Below are 14,353 nucleotides of genomic sequence, written 5' to 3'. Positions count from 1 at the left end.
CTTTTGCCATTCTCTGTGGTACATAGCTTTGCTGCTAAAATATCTTAGCAATATTGTATTATCTTAACTTCTTTCAGCTGTGTTGAAACTTGAGGACAAGGACAATTTTTTATATGTATTTTTTTTTTACCCCACCGTCTGTCACTCAGTGATAGGCAGTATTTGTTGATGGATTGGTTTTCTAGTTGAATCTTGAAATTCCTCTTGAGACGGTCATTCAGAGTAATCCAGTTTACCAGTGGGGAATCAGTGGCAAATGACAAATGGGTTCTATTAGTTTGGGGATTTTAGTTTTAGGAGCAGTGGCTCATGTGATTTTCCTAGCTGAAGAATAACTTTGCTCTTGTAAGTAATTATCTCTCCAGAGATGATCACCTCTGTGGGCTGTCCTTTAGCTCGACATACCTTCAGGAATAGTGCAGTTATTTGGCTTTCTGTTTTCGATCTGTTCCTGTGAAAAAGAAATGAATTCTTTGGGCGAGAATACTACTGTAGGGCGTTTGTCTACAGAGCACGAAGGCAATTTTTCCAAATTAATGACCAAATAAATCAGTAAAATGGTCAAAATAAAGTAAAACTGATCAGTATTTTGAAATATTTAGTACTTGTAAAATGTCAACTTATCTTCTTTGGCTTTAACTCATATTTCCTTATAAAGAGATTCATGAGAAGATCTCATGGCCTGGTATCCAGGCCAGTATCCGTGCCCTGGCCTGGTATCCAGGCTTCCACCTCCTAGGGAAATATAATAACTTTGATTTGATTAGGAAAAGAAAGAGTTGTACACCTGAAAATAATGTAACATTTTGTGTCAACTATAATAAAAAAAAAAAAAAAGAAAAGAGTTCATTGGGCTCAGTGATATGCCATGTGTACCTAGGCCTGGGAAGTTCAAACAGAAATGATTTTGATGACTTAGTGCATGCAAATGCTTAGAAGTGTGCCAGACACATTGTAGGTTCTCAGTTGCATTATCTCTGTGATACATGAACAACAACCACAAAACAATGGGAAGAACCCAATGCCTCCAACATGGACTTACCTTTGTGATTTGGGATTTTTAGATAGAGGGTACCTAAAGAGAGCTCCTGTAGGTCTTAGTCTATTTGAGCGGCTATAAGAGAATACCACAGACTGGGTAGCTTATGAGAAATGGAAATTTATTTCTCACTGTTCTGAAACACTGAGCAGTCCAAGACCCAGGTGCCGGCAGAGTGAGCGTCTGGGGAGGGCCTGCTTCTTGGTTCACAGACAGCCATCTTTCCTCCCTGTCCTCACATGGCAAAAGTGGGGAGGGAGCTTTCTGGGGTCTCTCTTACAAAGCATTAACCCTGTTCATGAGGGTTTCAAACTTGAACCTAATTACTTCCCAGAGGCCGCAATTCCATATGAATTTTCGGGAGACACAAACATTAAATCTGTAGCACTGCGTTTGTCAAATGGACTTCCTTGATAGACGCGCGGGTAGTGAGAACCAGCGCCCACCCCCACCAGCTGCCTGAACGTCCCACAGGAAGAAACGGAAAGCAGGTCTCATCTTATGGCCGATGTGATGGGAATTTGACTTGGGATGAGACAGGACTGTCATCCGTAGGTTCCTAGACCTTGTCAGAACCTTGTTTTTGCTGTGTCCGTTGCTACTCTAAATAGACGTGAAGTTAACCGAAGCGAGCAGAACTCTGTTCTTGGACATAGCATGTGTTCAGCCACAAATAATGCACTCTAAGCTTCTGGGAGACACGAGTCTGTGCCTCCTATTTTCATACACACAAGACATGGAGCTGCGGACAGACACGGCCACACCCCTGTCACGTTATTGCTGACATGTTTTCCCCACGCGGCGCTGCTGACGGTTACGAGAACAAGGCAGGTTTGAGTGGAGAGGCATATGCTGGCAGCGAAAGGAAATACAGAGCGCCTTTTAACACCTGCTTGGAGGCTCTCTTTCAACTTTTCCCTGCGTTGTTTTGAAGCAGGTAAAGGGATTGCTGCAATGCGGCCGTGATCAGCCTCTTCAAGAAAGGGGTCTATGTCCAAGTTTGTTATGGCTCTTGAATTACCTTTTTTTTTTTTTTTTTTCCAGACAGGCAGCTGCCAAAGAAGTCAGTGAGGTACCAGTCTGATGAAACCTCTTCTAGCAAATAGCCATTTCTCATTATTCAGTGTATCTTACTTTTCATCACTCACAGTGGCTACTTTAAGGAGAGATGTCTCCTCTTACGGAGACAGGGACGGGAATGTTGTAACTTGCCATCTCCAGCATGCCTTGAACTTACCTTTGTTTTGTTTCTTCCTGAGTCTGGAAGGCCAAGTGAAAATCTTTTTCCTTTTTCCCTAACTGCTTTGTTTTCAACCATTCCTTTCTTTCGAACACAATGCATTTTTAGTAACTACTTGAACTTTTGTTCATCTTTTTCCAATTTCAGATTTATTCTTATTGCGTTTGCACAGAGCACATATTTTATTGCCGTTTTTACCCAGTTTTTGTCTGTGCATCTGCTTCTTCTCCTGCAGGTCACAAAGTGTGTCTGATCTTTTTGGGTGTTTGTGGGAAGACTCGAGATTTTCGCAAAGTAGACACTCAAGAACTGTTCCTTAATGAAATGTTTATTTCGTAAATGTTAAAGTATTGTTATCTGATTAAGTCAATCCTAAAAGTATGAAATTATTCACAAATTAGGAGCTAGGTAGAGCAGCAAAGTATTAGCAGTTCATTGGAATCATAGATTTTTTTTTTTAATTTCTTTTCAGCGTAACAGTATTCATTGTTTTTGCACCACACCCAGTGCTCCATGCAATACATGCCCTCCATAATAACCAGGTGGTGGGTATTATGGAATCATAGAATTTTTGAAAGTATATGGAATGTTAGAGGAACTTGAGGCATTAGTCCAACCTCTTCATTTCGCGGATGGAAAATCTTGACTTTGGATGCTTTGGATGAGAAGTCCGTGGGCCACGCGCTGCAGTCTTTCAGTGCTTTTACTAGAGAGCTGAGGAATTGGCCTACGGAAGACCTGTTGTCAAATTAATTCTAAGAGTGTTGTAAGGGCTTTGAGCTGTAACCCCTATTCTCCCCTCCCCATGGGATGTGAAAGAATTCTAAAGTTAAGACTCAACCAATTGCTTCTGAAAATCTGTGATATTAAGAACAGAATCAAGTTAACTTTGTAGTCTAATCGCCTGCTCATTTTAGCAGACTACAAAGCCGGGATTTAAAGTGTCACTAATGAGAAACAAAGGAGTTATCAGAAATACAAAGAGCATTGAGGGCCTTCTTAAAACTGTCAGAGCCTTTCTTCTCAGAAGATCCACTGTGAGTGGAAGGAGAAGAAGGAAAGTGAACATTTATCGATAACCTTTCATACATCAGGCCCTGTTGCATTTATTAGGTCCTACAACACTTTGAACCAGTGGGATTCAAGCAGTAGTGACTTTGCCCTTCCCACACCAGGGGACATTTGTCAACGTCTGGAAATAATTTGATTGTCATTACTGGGGGGTTGTTGCTCTTGGCATCTCGTGGGTAGAGGCCACGAATGCCGCCAAACACCCTACCATGCCCAGGACAACCCTCACTACAAGCAGGTTTCCAGCCCAAATGTCAATAATGTCATGGTGGAACAACTCGGCAAAATGAGTCTTGTATCGTCCTCATGTGCAGAGATGCGAGAGTAGAGGCTCAGTGTGGGACTGGCTAAGTGGATGGAGCCTATAAACCAAGATTCCTCGACAGCCAAGACTTGTGCCTCCTCCATCCAGATGGGGCAGTGACTCCTGAACATGGTTTACGCCAGCATCAGCAGGGAGCTTGCTCCGAATTCAGCCTTCTGGATCTGCCCCAAGAGATTGTGTTTTACTTGGTCTGGTGTGCAACGTGAAATCTGCGTGTGCTCCAAGCAGACTCCTCAGAGGCACAGCTGGAGAAATATTGTCCCAGACAGGGGCATCATAACGGAGGCAATGCCGCTTTTATGGTCCCTGTGGCTGGGAACTAGTGACTTGACGACTTCTGCTTTGCTCTGGCTTCTCCCCTCTGTAACATCACACATTCTTCTCCATTGACTATACTTTGGGTAATGATGGGGGCGTTCTTAGTTGTGTGTGTGACCGTTCCAGGGTAAGACTGTACCCAGGGAAGACCCTGAGTCAGCTGAGGAGTTGGAAGCAGACGCCGTGTTCTTTCATCAGAGGCTCGTTCTTCGCGCTAGGCTACCATTCTTTTAGATCAGTGGTGGTGTTCGGTACTTCCGGTATTGGAAATAACACTGATTTGGGGGAGGAATGACTAAGGCTTCCTTTAGGGTCAGCCAGACTGGTTTGATTTATTTAACAAACATGAATTGAGTGCTTCCTCTGTGGCAGCTAGGAATTTTACTGCATGACTGATCGGCAATAACATGTGGTAAACCAGGGTCAGTGTTGCTGGACGTTAGGAACGGGGGAAGCTTGCCGTGGATCAGTGTGTGACTTAAAGGTGACTAAGGGATACAGAAGCTGGAGGTGTTTCCTACAAGATATAGTACGGTCTATTCTCATCATTCATGGATTCCGTATTTGCGAACTCACCTCCTTGCTGAAATTTATTTGTAACTCCCCAATCAATACTCAAGGCACTTTCACAGTTATTCACGGGCATGAGTGGAAAGATGAAGAATTTGAGTCAGTTGACAACCATGTTCTCAGCTGAGGTTAGGCAAGGAGACACTCTGCCTTCCTGTTTTACTTCTCGTCTCTAAACAAGTATAATTTTTGTGGTCTATTCAGTGCCATGTTTTCTGGATTGTTATGTTCTTCGGTGGCGATTTTGCTGTTTAAAATGGCCTCCAAGCATCACTCTGAAGGGTGTCTAGTGCTCCTAAGCAGGAAGGATATGCTTGAGGGAGAGAAAATACGGGCATTAGATAAGCTTCATTCAGGAATGAATTACAGCACCGTTGGCCTGTGAGTTCAATGACAATGAATCAACAGTATATATTAAATAAGCTGTCTTTAAACAGAAACACATAAAATAAGGTTATGTATTGATTCACCAATGAAAAGTTTTTACCAGAGGCTGGCAGGAATGCTTCCCTGTGTTTTCCCGAGGAGCAACGATTCAATATTGGCTCTTCAGTATTTGTGGAGGCCCCATAGAGCTTAACTACCACGACTAATGAGGATCCACGGAGTATGGATTGTCTGAACAGACGTACAGTAGAGAGTACTATGCAGCCACGTTGGGATGCTGTCAGGGAGAGACCTTCATTTTGCCCGAGACAAAATAAGTGGGTTTTCTTCTGAAGTAAATGTGGCTAATCTCCATTCATACAGAAATCGCAGTTGTCAGCTATGGTAACTACTAACTAAAGAGATAAAGTACATTAAAATAAAGCTATCCCCTTTAAGGGCATAATTATCAGTGAGGTGGAAAGACCATTCCATTCGTTTCCAAGAACCATTGTGAGTAGTCTGGACAGATTTCTGGGACCATTATCATGCGGTTTTATAAAACTTGCCCTGACTTTTAGCACTGATTTTTAAAAATCTATTTCCACCCGCCGTCCACAGAGTACCCTGCATGAAAGAGACGGCCCTGTTTGGATTGTGTTTTCTTTACAGTCAGAAGGACAAATCCTATCTAATTTAGAGTTTTGGAGTGAACACAGATTGATATGTTTTGAGCTATGTCTTCCCCAGCAAATGCTTCATACTTTTTTTGTGTTTGAGGACCAGTGGAGGGTGCCAGTTTTTGGTAGAGCAGATGTGTTAGGGAGTCCGTGCCGGGAAGGCCCTCTACCTACATGTGTGGTGGAACTTTAGTTGAACTCGAAGACTCCTTTTTCTGCAGGTCACTCCCTGCCTCTCCTCTGCTTGAGACAGAGCCCAGGGAAGGAAAAGAAAAAGGGCCGTTTGGCACCTTGGGCCTTTTGGGGTCCACTGTCCCCCATAATGCATTATGTTAGGGGACAGCTTAATCTTTTAAAAATGATGATCATGAGTATCTAGCTGTGATAGGTTGAGTTGTAACATCTCAAGTTTTTCACGCCCTAAACCTGTTCTATGCCATATAATCCTTATATAGCAAACAGGACTTTGCAAATGTGATAGAGTTAGGGATTTGGATAGATTACTTGCAATCTCCAGGCAGACCCAATCATGCGGTCACTAGAGTCCTTCCAGGAGGGAGGCCCAGGGAGGTTCTACTAGAGAAGAGGAGAGAAAGTGGTGTTGAAAGCAATGACTGCAACAGTGTGCTTTCAAGGTGGAGGAAGGGGCCCCAAACCAAGGAATGCAGGTGACCACTAGAAAATGAAAAAGGCAAGGACAGAGATTCTCCCCTCAGAGCCTGAAGCAAGACCCAGCCCTGCCATCAGTTAGACTTTAGCTCGTGAAACTGATTTCACATTTCTTTCTTTTTTTTTCTTGCTTTTGATTTATTTTTTCAGTGTAACAGTATTCATTGTTTTTGCACAACACCCAGTGCTCCATGCAATATGTGCCCTCCCTATTACCCACCACCTGGTTCCCCCGCCCCTTCAAAACCCTCAGGTTGTTTTTCAGAATCCATAGTCTCTTATGGTTCGCCTCCCCTTCCAATTTCCCTCAACTTCCTTCTCCTCTCCATCTCCCAATGTCCTTCATGTTATTATGCTCCACAAATAAGTGAGACCATATGATACTTGACTCTCTCTGCTTGACTTATTTCACTCAGCATAATCACTTCCAGTCCCGTCCATGTTGCTACAAAAGTTGGGTATTCATCCTTTCTTTTTTTTTTTTTTAATAAACATATAATGTATTTTTATCCCCAGGGGTACAGGTCTGTGAATCACCAGGTTTACACACTTCACAGCACTCACCATAGCACATACCCTCCCCAATGTCCATAACCCCCCCAACCCTAGCTCCGCCCAGCAACCCCCAGTTTGTTTTGTGAGATTAAGAGTCACTTATGGTTTTTCTCCCTCCCAATCCCATCTTGTTTCATTTATTCTTCTCCTATCCTCCTAACCCCCCATGTTGCATCTCCACGTCCTCATATCAGGGAGATCATATGATAGTTGTCTTTCTCCGATTGACTTATTTCACTAAGCATGATACCCTCTAGTTCCATCCATGTCGTTGCAAATGGCAAGATTTCATTTCTTTTGATGGCTGCATGGTATTCCATTGTGTATATATACCACCTCTTCTTTATCCATTCATCTGTTGATGGACATCTAGGTTCTTTCCATAGTTTGGCTATTGTAGACATTGCTGCTATAAACATTCGGGTGCACGTGCCCCTTTGGGTCACTACGTTTGTATCTTTAGAGTAAATACCCAGTAGTACAATTGCTGGGTTCTAACAAACATTTAAAGAAGAACTAATTCCTATTCTCCTGAAATTGTTCCAAAAAATCGAAATGGAAGGAAAACTTCCAAACTCATTTTATGAGGCCAGCATCACCTTGATCCCAAAACCAGACAAGGATCCCACCAAAAAAGTGATTTCACATTTCTGACCCCCAGAACTGCCAAAGAATGTTTGTGGCATTGTAAGCTACTAAATTGTGGGTTTTTTTTTTTCAGCAACCATAAGAAACTAATATACCACTCAAAGGGCTTTTCTATGAAGCTGTCATTATATCATTTCCTTTTAGAAGAGTCTGTTCCCGCAGTATTTGCGGGACAACACCTCTTGTGCCAGTGCTCCCTCCCGTTTCATCTTTTGTTTATCAGGAGAACTAAACAAGCTTATTTAAGCATTGGAAGAGGAATGTCTAGGAGGAATCATAAAATCATGGCATTCAAGGGGGTCTAGGGAAAGGTTAGTCTAACTATTTTACAGCAGATCTCCTGACATCCAGTGTAATGGGGGTAGAAGGTGAAGCAAGAGACCCGTTGCCTGTCTCTCTGGTCCCTGAGAATGTCCCCCTTCCTTTGTGAAAATGGTGCGACTGTGTCAGTGGCTGCCATTTGTGACTGTGACGTTGCTGGGAACCGTGAGCCTAGGAACAGCTCTGACTCTGTCAAAGATTCGAGGGGGGCGTGGGAGACAGGGCGCCAGTTGGAATAAAGTTATCTTAAAGAGTTAACCCAAATGTATACTTACCACTAACTGCAATATATACTCTGATGTTTTAAGCCTTTCATTAAGAAATGAAAGGAATTTTCTCCAAACACACCCAGTAAGCCTTGAAATCCAATCCTTGCTCTCAAGAGCAAAGTCTGGAAATGAAATGGAATGCCAGAAATTACCTCGATTCAAACTTTTCCTTTTCTTTTGTTGTGCTCTTTTGGAAACTAATCCAGGGACAACAAGAATGCGGCAGAAACAAAATTGCCAAAATGATTATAATAGTCCTAAATCTATGCCTAACTAAAGACTTTGTTTAGTCCTTTAGACTGTCTCAGAGAAGTTAATATTCATGGGAAGTGTTTAGACCTACAGAGACAGGGACACTTTTAAAGTATGTTATTTTTTCGTGTAAATGGGTGAAATAAAACCTCGATACCTCAACACATTACAAAAATATGTAGAAATACTAGCCTGAAACTTTTTAATTTCTTTTTTTTTTTTTAATATTTTATTTATTTGACAGAGAGAAATCACAACTAGGCAGAGAGGCAGGCAGAGAGAGAGGAGGAAGCAGGCTCCCCGCAGAGCAGAGAGCCCGATGTGGGGCTCGATCCCAGGACCCTGGGATCATGACCTGAGCCGAAGGCAGAGGCTTTAACCCACTGAGCCACCCAGGCGCCCCGCCTGAAACTTTCTTATGTCTTTAAGGTGGGGGTAGACTTAGTAATCTGAGACACCTGCTTCTGGTTGCTTCTATCAGCCTGACGCTAGTCTATGAGGTAAATACTATTATTTTATCTTACTTCTCAAGAAACTAGTTCAGTAGCTGAAGTAATTAGCAAAGTTGGTGTGAGAAGGTTGAGAAGAATTCAGGTCTCAGGGCTCCAGACTGGGAGAGCAGGCCGTTATCATTTTCCCCAGCTGGTGCTCTTTCCTCCACATTCAAGGGCATGTGTGGGTTATAACGATGTGGGGGCAAGTGCCCTGTCAGACCTTCCCAGTTCAGGTTTTTATTATGTCTTCACTGATGACAGTTTTCATTTGAAGAGCTGTATTTCTTTTGGAAAACATTGCTTATTTATTTATATGAACTTTCCTACACTTATAATTTATTACAAGGTGGTACACGCTCACTGTGACAAGCCTTCCGGGTGAACAAGGTCTGAAAGTGTGGCTGTTCCTCCGTGACGTCCTCAGCTGCATCCAGAGTAGAAATGCCCTCTTAGGGAGAGCATGGCCTAGTGTAGGTCCCACTGAACAGAGAAAAGTGGATTGTAAGTTGAGCACCTGTTACTCACGTGTACATCATTGCCGCTGAAGCCCTTCGGGGACTGTGTTCTGTCCCGTAGTTAAAACATTTGCTCACAGCTTTGAACAACCCTTCCCCTGGTCTGAGATGCCTCAAATTCCAGTGCAGTCACTCAGGAGCGGATCAGATGTTGCTGTGTTTTAAGTTTTCTCCACTGCCATCGGGCATATGTAACGACGCATCTGAGTGTTTACACCCTCCGAAGGGCTAAGGGTCAGAGTCCCTGAACAAGGTGCTCCCTGGCCTCCTGGGAAGGCATCTCGTGGTGGCAGCACAGGCCCGCCGCCCACAAGCACCTGCTGAAACAAGCGGTGACCCGCTTACTGGAATTCGTCGCACGCAGCGCCTGACTTCCCGGGTGGTTCGTGGTTGTGTCTCTGGAATTCGGTTCTCAGGCAACCTCTTGGAATGACCCTCAGCCTTCTAAGAGTTCTCACGTCTTATTGACCCTTTCCCCCCTATTTACGCTTTCTCTGAAACTATAGGGAACGAGACCACTCTTGCTCCAACATTCCTGGTTCTGATCTGACTCCTTCCCTACCTTATCACGGCACTGATCACCCCTGCAGAAGGCTGGCAGCGGTTTACTGATGATCGTAATACACCTGCCCAGACAGGGCCACGGAGACCTACCTGTGTAGTAGGCAAAGTATGTTGACTGGATATTTTCCGTTTGCCCTTCCAGAACTACCGTTCCCTCTGTTCTGCCATCCTGGAGGTGGCTTGCATTGATGGCCCCTCTCCCCTCTGGCGTCCCGTTAGTGGAAGCACTGGGAGGCGCTGGCAGGAAATGGGCGGGCTGCAGGGCGTCAGGTGGGGTACTTATCCCCCGGGGTTCCCACCCTGTGCGGCGTCTGTGGTTAGTGGAGTTCTGCTTCCGACGGCCACAGTGCTTCTGGTTCCCTCTCACACGTTCCTTCAGACCCCATGGTGGTAGTGGTTCCCTGTCTCCTTGCTGCTGCCTGCCGTTCCCTATACCCTGCTACAGTGTTGTCTGAGTCTCTGTCTTACCTTTTCCTCAGAGCCGTTGTTGGGGCGAGCCGTCTGTTTTCTGCCAGCACAGAGACTCTGGCCTTTTCCCCCGTCTCTCTTCCCCTCTCCCCCATGAGTGGTTCTCCTTTTCCCTTTAACAGTTAGTGCCTTCATCCCCGTCCCTCTTCCCCCGGTCCCTATGGTTTTGGGTGACTGTCTGTCATCAGTAATTTTCACCTTAGTGGGAAATTATCCCAGAAAGCACTGTCAGAACCTGAAGGCACTTAGAAATCATGTGGTCTAGGGAATTCTTAAAAAGTAAAAAAAATAGGGCCAGAGAAGATGGATGTCTCGCCTGAGGTCCCCGAGCTACTACCTACAAACAGCATGGTCCCTCATTCTGGCCTCTGTGCCGTATGGGGACTGGGGTACGTGTCCCAAATCTGACGGAACTTCAGAAATGCAGGCCCGAAGGCGCCCCCTTCTGAAGCGGAAGCCAGTAAGACCCCACATTAAAGAGGTAGAATCATCCCTTTGCAGAAATAAACACATTCTAAGAAGAGATACTGGTTTTGAAAACACAATGCCGACAAGTGAAGAATGTTTCATGGTCTTCAGCGAGGAGGTTTAGGGAGTTTCCCAAGAATTAACATAAGCTTTAATCCAGTAGATTTTGCAGGCACAAAGGGATGCGTCACCCCAGAAGGCTCGTTTGGCTGGAGGAGACTCGATAGAGGTTCCCGTCCGTGGCTGCCCCCCGGATTACTTTTATCTAAGGTCTGTGCGTGTCTGTGCTTCTGAGGACGGAATCGTACCCTGTCAGGGTCCCTCTGGGTCATTGCTTGTTATTGCGAGGGTCGTGGCGGCAGGACTCACTGAAACTGACCTTTGACAGCAACTGCTCTTAACGAAGACCGGTTTTTGATTCTGCGTAACTGCAAGGAGGCTAATTGCGTTTACGTTCCTTACGGCAGGCCTGGCTCCCAGCGGAGCTGACCGAAGGCCTATGTTCTCGGAGCAGCGCACGGCCTCCACACCCTTCATTCCCCGGGGCCCTCGTGCCCAGGGCTTCTCTGTGTCCTGCGAGGGCTTCCCACAGCAGAGTTCCCTGAGCTTTTCACACTCTTGCCCCCGCCTCTGCCGAGCTCACCCACCCCGTCTCTTGCTGGTCCCGGCCTTGCCCTTTGCCACTTCCTCCCGCTCTCCGTGTCCCCACATTTCCCTCCTCCTGCAACTGCGTATTCTGCCTCCTTCTTTGCTCCGCAGCCCCCACATGTAACTGCTTCTAAAATTCAGTCCAGGCATCACCACTTCCCAGAGCCTCCACTCCCGAGCAGGCGGAGGGCCCTGGCCAGGTTCCCATCCTCGGTCCGCATGTCTGTGTCACGGGGCTCCTCACCTGGTGTGGGAGTTGCCCACTCCGGTAAGTTTTGTATTTAAGCTCAATGTTTATTCTCCCGCTGGGCTCCTTCAGGCCTGGCTCTGGGTCACTTTGGAGCCTCGGCAACAAGTACGGTGCCCGGCTCCCAGGAAGCGGACACTCTTCTTGGAAGCAGGTGTTCTGATTTATAAGAAACAAGTTATGTTTGGGGACTTTCCTGACTTCTATAGAGTCTCTCAGCTTTTCACTTTGCTTTTTTCCACCCCAAACTCCTGATGTCGCAGGGACACTTGCCTGCTCTGAGAAACGGGGGCCATAGGGATGGTTCGTGTGCCGTTGTCCTGTCCTCGTCAACGGAAAGGATGATGCAATCACAGGAAATCGGTTTGCCTTGTGTGGCAGCGTCTGAGAAACAGGGAAGGGAAGTGAATTACACGCACACGGTCACGGCAGAGCAGGGAGCTCATAGGAGTCAGAGCTCTTGGCAGAAGCCAGTGATTCTTAGGTTATAAAATCATAGGGTCTGTTAGGTGGCAATGTCTAGGAAAAGCAATAAACTGCTTTCTTTCCTCCTGGGCCTGCAGAGTGGAGAGTCTATGGGCATCCCACGTCCGCATGCTCTGAGGACCGCCGCTTCAAATGCACAAGCAGTTGCCTCTCACGGCGGCGGAAGCTTTCTCCTCCCAATGGGCATGTGTTGCTGGGCACGGTGGCCCCTCTGTAGGGTACGATGGAACGTGCTGGCAAAGAAGAAGGCAGCTGTTTAGGTGCTCGCGTTGTCGTGAGGAGTCTCATCTGAGAGCACCGAGCTGACACCACGCACGGACAGGTGCAGAGGTCAGAACAGATCTCAGGAAAGGATGGGTTACAGACCGGGAAGGGGCATGAAGAAACTTCTGGGGTTCTATACGGACGGTTAGTGCACTGTGTGTGGCTTACTGTGTAAATGCCATTCCGCAATAAACTTTTTTAAAAAGAAAAGAAGTCACTTGGAGAAGTTTATATGACTTCAGGTTATATGATATCAAAAAACAGGGAGGCAGGAGGCTGATGGACACTTTAAAAAAGTTACCTGAACACTGCCTTCGAACTTAAATGATCATTCGTCCGTGACGAAAACTTAGCTGCTATGAAACTCACCTGACAGCTAGGATGCCACAGGGTCCGTGGAGGACGTGCATGGAGGTGGCTCCGTGGCACGCGTTTGCCCGAGCCTCTTTCCCTCCGAACTTCCAGACTAAGCGTGCAGAGTTGCCATAATCAGGATGAATATTATGAAAGTGTGTAACAGGTGTAGTTGGTTGTTGGAAGAATATGAGTGAAACTTTAACGGTTTCTGTGTTCGATACGGAAACCACAGAGAGGGAAAAGGCAGGGGACACCCACCCAGGACGGCTTTAAATAGTTATTTATTTAATTCATTAGCTCAGCAAACACTTACTGAGCATTCTTCTTTACCAGGGGAAAATTTCCTTCTGTTGCTTTTGTTCAATATTCATTGATTGTAACCTCCTACGATTGAAAGTTAATCAGCCACAGGGCACCTGGGTGGCACAGTCAGTAAAGCCTCTGCCTTCCGCTCAGGTCATGATCCCAGGGTCCTGGGATCCAGCCCCGTATTGGGCTCCCTGCTCAGTGGGCTTGCTTCTCCCTCTCCTACTCCCCCTGCTTATATTCTCTCTCTCTTTGTCAAATAAAGAAATAAAATTTTAAAAAAAGTTAATCAGCCACAGTGGGTGCTTGTTCAAGTTAGAAACAGCCATTGTATTCTTGGGAATCACATGTGATGGACAGCTTTAATTGGTGTTGGATTCATTACTTACGGTTGCTGCCGGATTTAGAGCAAAGCTGGAGTGTGAGACAATAAGGTCTCTGCATCTTCAGGAAAGCAGTTGGCTCTGGGGATTTGATGGGGGGAGCTGACTTCACGGCCACGGTGCCCCTAGTGTGTTTGGTTGCTGTAGCTGGAAAAGGCAAAGGCTAGAAGTCTCCTTTCTTATTTCTTGCTCCCTTTCCCAGCCTGTGCACTTGCGTTCTATGACTCATTTGGGCAAAGGCACCATAACATTCTATCAGCAATAAATTTTCCTGCTTAATTTTATAGTATCCTGATGGGTTAGGAATAATCTAAATTCTGTGTCTGTCTTGAAGTCATCCACAGCCCATCATAAATCGTTCTGCCACTTGCCCATTTTCAACATAAATTTTATTCAAGAAATTTTCAAGTAAACACGAAATTAGAGAGAATAATGTCATGAACCTTATGCAGCCTTTATTTAGTTTCCAGAATTATTAATATTTTGACACTCTTGTTTCCTGTTCCTTTCCCATTTTTTTATTTTTTGCTGGAGAATCTGAGAGCAAATCCTTTCTTGTCTCTGAACATCCCGCAGACATCTTGATAAAAGCAGCACCCTTCTTGGATCCCTCTCAGGCTTCCTTGAGGGCTGCCTGTGAAGAGCACTTTTGATTTTACAGCAGAAATTTTCCTCAAGCCAGTAAGTTGCTTGTGCCAAGACCAATTAATTTACTCATTCATACCCAAGAGAAATAGTATGTGCCATTGTGCAAGTGACTTGTGGAGCCCTTACCTGGCTTTTGCTTGCCATTTATTTTAATTTGTTTGTCCTCACACAGCATTACTAGC

General features: G+C 45.4%; 1 protein-coding gene across 2 annotated transcripts in view; it reads left to right on the top strand.

The window, feature by feature from the left end:
• Positions 1 to 14,353, top strand: part of FRAS1 (Fraser extracellular matrix complex subunit 1) — a 406,500-nt gene that overhangs the window by 112,453 nt on the left and 279,694 nt on the right. The gene's annotated exons all lie outside the window — the stretch shown is intronic.

The sequence above is a fragment of the Meles meles genome, chromosome 2, assembly GCF_922984935.1.
Source record: "Meles meles chromosome 2, mMelMel3.1 paternal haplotype, whole genome shotgun sequence".
Taxonomy (NCBI): Eukaryota; Metazoa; Chordata; class Mammalia; order Carnivora; family Mustelidae; genus Meles; species Meles meles.
The sequence above is the reverse complement of the archived record's forward strand: the minus strand, read 5'-3'. Positions and strand labels throughout refer to the sequence as shown.